Source organism: Quercus lobata, chromosome 2, assembly GCF_001633185.2.
Source record: "Quercus lobata isolate SW786 chromosome 2, ValleyOak3.0 Primary Assembly, whole genome shotgun sequence".
Lineage (NCBI taxonomy): Eukaryota > Viridiplantae > Streptophyta > Magnoliopsida > Fagales > Fagaceae > Quercus > Quercus lobata.
The window spans coordinates 43,743,524-43,747,964 of NC_044905.1; the positions used below are offsets into that span (position 1 = coordinate 43,743,524).

At 36.7% G+C, this 4,441-nt stretch overlaps 1 long non-coding RNA gene across 1 annotated transcript; it reads right to left on the reverse strand.

The window, feature by feature from the left end:
* Positions 1-403: 403 nt before the first annotated feature.
* On the reverse strand, positions 404-4,137 carry LOC115978341. Its single transcript, XR_004088683.1, has 3 exons — positions 4,060-4,137; positions 577-688; positions 404-473 (listed from the first exon to the last, which is right to left on the reverse strand). It is a non-coding gene; the product is annotated as an uncharacterized LOC115978341 (long non-coding RNA).
* Between the last annotated feature and the right edge of the window lie 304 nt (positions 4,138-4,441).

Below are 4,441 nucleotides of genomic sequence, written 5' to 3' on the forward strand. Positions count from 1 at the left end.
AATAGCGCTAGGATGTAGCATCGTGCGTACTTATGCACTTCATCGTCTTCAGCATTAGGTGGCAATGGATCGGCAACTTGCTCCAAAAGCCGTTTGATGAGAATCCTCTGGCCAGTAAGTTGCAGATGGTCTTGATTTGTAGGTCGAAAGCCAAGGTACTCATGGCACACATTCTCCCATTATTTTTGTGTGCTCCCTGTTATAGCGTCACCATCAACAGGAAGCCCAAGAAGAACCTCCACATCCTGCAATGTGATGGTGACCTCACCATGCAGCATGTGGAATGTGTGAGTCTCGGGCCGCCATCGCTCCACTAAGGCCGTTATCAGGCCATGATCAATCTCTCTACCCGGAGTCCTGAGAAGTCCCTCCAAACCAAGTGCCTTAATGATGTCAACGAGTTGATCGTCCACCATTGGCTCTCGATTGGAGAACTCTTCACTACGGGTACGACATTTAAGGGACCCTGGATCCTGCACAAAACATAACCATGGATTAATATATGACAGCAAGTGCATGTACATTGTATGAATCAAATGCATATACATTTGTTAAATCTTTAGTGGTGTGTTTTACCTGCCCATTCCAAATAGCTTCTGATCGATGGTTGGGCTGCAACGTCAACACTGACGTGTCAATGGGGCCAGGCTGCGCATGGTTAATCTGTCCAGCATTTGCAGCAGCCATACTGCACAAAAATGATAAGCAATTAGCACATACTAGACATTATTGAAAACAAAAACAAAAACAACCTAAGAAATATTGTCAATAATAATACATAATGAAACAAGGAAAATAGATCGAATGAACTTATTACTATAACATGGATCGAATGAACTTCTAAGAGTTTCTCCTCTCCCTTTATAACACTTGGACTAGAGCCACCAAACCATTTACAATATTCTCTGTACATGAGGGTCCAACTTCTATTCTTCAATCAACAAGAATTATAACATTACGTCTTTGACAAGGAACAAACTTTCCTCCCATATCAACCAAAAAAAAAAAAAAAAACGTAATTAAATCAACCAAGTCAAAATTAGGAATTCAAGCCAATTTTCAAGAGTTCTTTTGGGTTTATTAATTCCTCTACTTTCTTTCTAACAATAGATATCATAATTTAACATTAATGTTACATCAGTAAGAGCATTCTTGTTTTTAACTTTTACTACTTGAAAGCAGCATTACCTGAAAAAATTAAACAAAAACTTAACCTCTAACATTGGTTAAGCAATTAACAGTTAAACCAACACAGAATTGTGCTACATCAACAATCATGCTCATCTGACAAGGCAATACAAATACAAATCAGCGTAATCTTTATGTCCCATATGACTAAGAACGTCTAAGTTGGTTGTACAGTAGGTCAGTGACACTAAGAATGTCAATAAACACATTCTTTTCTAAAGAATTTATTTCACTGTAACACCCATATCTATGAAGATGCTCAAAGCACTCAATTATATGAAAATGTTTTTGCTTCATTTACTTATTAACTTAAAAACTCTTCTTTTACTCAATCAAAAGAAAATCCAAATCAAAGTTATGTAACTTGATCTTAAGCAGGCCATGTCTCTTTATAATTGGAAAGATTGTATGCCAAAGGAATGAATTATGTTCAAAATCTATGAATGAACAGATTTGTCTTCTTTGCCTGTGGCAAAGTAAAACAAAACCAAAAGAGGCCAACAGGACAAAATCATTCACAATTGTATCAGAACATAAGCAGCCAAATTTTCCAGTCAGGGGCATCCCAAAAATTAAGGTAATTCCCTTCCTAGGGGAAGCATTAAAATCAGTTAATAAAGGTATCTATCTTCCTGTGCTTGGAGCCCAAAGAACAATAATGGTTCTTCCTAAAACCAAGTCACACTTTGGTTTTTAATGAATTAAAAGATTTTAGGTTATGGGATGCTCTGAATAAAAGGGAAGGATTTAGAAGATAACAGAGAGAAACATGCCTCTAGGAGACATGCATTCTGGTTTACAGGGTTTGTTTTTCCCCCTTTTTTCGGCTATCAATCTACTGAAAAATCCTTGGATACAAATTTCTTCTTAAATTGAAGACTACTTTCATGGCAAGCATAATTGGGAACTGTTAGGAGAAATATGAATTTTTGTGGCTCAAAGGAGGAAACCGCAGTGATTTGGAACTCTATCTAGATACATTAGGTATTTAGAGATGTCTATATCAATGTTTGAATGATCACCTTCACATGTTTGGACTTGGGTCAATGTGCCATTATTTATAATGGAGTGGCAAGTTAATCATGACCCACCTAGCAAGAAATTTTCCATCATTTATAATGGAGTGGTAAGTTCTATGGGCCAATGAGGCTTGGACCAAAGCTTGAGAAGCAAACCATTATAGTTCCATGCTTGACTGATGACCATATCTATTTCTAATGAGGAACATGAAGACTCAAGAGTACCCAAATTGCATAGAAAAATGAAATAACAAGCCCAATTCTTTTATCCAATGACAAATAATAACATTAGACCAACTAATCAAGATCCTTGAAAGAGTGAGTCCATGAGCTTAACCTTAAAAAAAAGGGAATAAGAAGTGGAAATTTTCCTGCATCTCTATTTTGAGATGGTAAAAGAAATATATAAAATGAAATGAGTTAAACTGGAAAGACTGGAATGAAATTCATGCTGCCTATCCCCAGAAAAATTAAGGTTTTGGACCATGTGATTTTACAATGTTGTGAGCAGTCCACTGGATTGCAACCATTTCTACTAAAACAAGACTGGCCCACAATTAGTGCACAAGGATTCTTGTTCTATAAACAGAAAGAATGTCAAGTCATTTGTGACTATAGCACATACCATATTCCATCAATCATTTCAGAAGCTCATATCTAATAACTTGAGGACTTTGTCAATTGGAAAGGTAAGATACGGAGTCCGATACATGGAATGCTCCTTCATGTCAACAATTGGCATGATAAATAGTCATGAAGGTGAAGTACTGTATATTACAGTAATATACAGTTTAGATACCTGCATGCTAGTCACCTATGCATGATATATAAGAAGCAAAATGCGATATCATGTTTTTGGTTTAGGAACTAATTACAAAGTTATAGTTTCTGACATTCTTTATAATTTTATTGTGGTATAACTAGTCATCATGAAATTACTTGTAAAAGTTTTAGTTTTTCAATACAAACAACAGAGGAATTATTACAAAGTTATTGCCGCCTTCTTAGTCTTATGTCACATAATGAAAATAATACTCAGTGCTAGACAATGTACCTAACTTTTAGGAAAAAAACTTGCACACAAACTCACTGAAACGAGTAATTCATTACCTTCACAAACATATCCTTAGCAAATTATATCCCAATCCAGATTTCAAGAGAGCTTCCAATATAGCAAAATGGGTATGTGCAAACTATTGCTTAGTTATAATCAGTTAAGAAAGACACATGGACTTTGGATGTGTAGGAATTCTATGAGATCAATAGCAGAAACAGTGACGAATCAGATGAAAAAAGAATAAAATTGCGTACAACAATCACTGATGAAAAAAGAAAATGTTGAAAATAAAATCTGATATTCCAAAATGGTTTCATAAGTAAAAATAACCACAATTCGTTGACTTCTTAAATGTTCGCAATAAATAGAAAATGGTTAAATTCAGCCAGGATTAACTACCAAACTATCAATTGCCATCAACCATTCAGCAAGAATGACAACATGCTTAAGAAAAGCATATTGTATAAGGAAATTCTAAACCAAAAAACTCCTAAAGTTTATAACACCATCCAACAGGAGGAATTCACAAGGGAGTACTCACATACTGAAGATATCATACCACAAACAACAACTTAAAATACCAATTTATAGCAAGTGGAGTACACAGTTTTTTTTTTTTTTTTTGCTGGATATGTAGTTAATTAGGTAATCAGTACAACAACCATTAAAAACTAATGGTAAAACAAGAATATTTTACCTCTATTAGAAATTTAGTACAGAAACCAAAATAGAAAAAAAAAATAAAAAAAAATAAAAATGAACTGATTACATTGCAAAATGCATAAAGGGACTCACCTTTTTTTCTTCTTTTTCTTTCAGATACCGCGTAGACTGGAGACTGAGTGACAGCAGAAGGCGAGTGAGAGAGTAGAGTGGGTGACAGGGACATGCGATAGTGGGTCGATGAGCAAGAGAGTGAGAGGGTGACTGAGACTGGGTCGGTGAGGCTGAGAGGGTGAGTGGGTTGGGGCCGGCGTCGGTGACAGTGACGCTGAGAGAGTGAGAGAAGGAGAGGGTGAGTGAGAGTGGGTCGGTGAGGCTGACACTGAGAGAGGGGTTTGAGAGAATGAGAGGTCAGACCGGTAAGGCTGAGAGGGTCAGTGGGTGAGTGGGTCGGCGTCGGCGACGGTGACGGTGACGCTGAGAGAGTGAGAGAAGGAAAGGGTGAGTGAGAGTG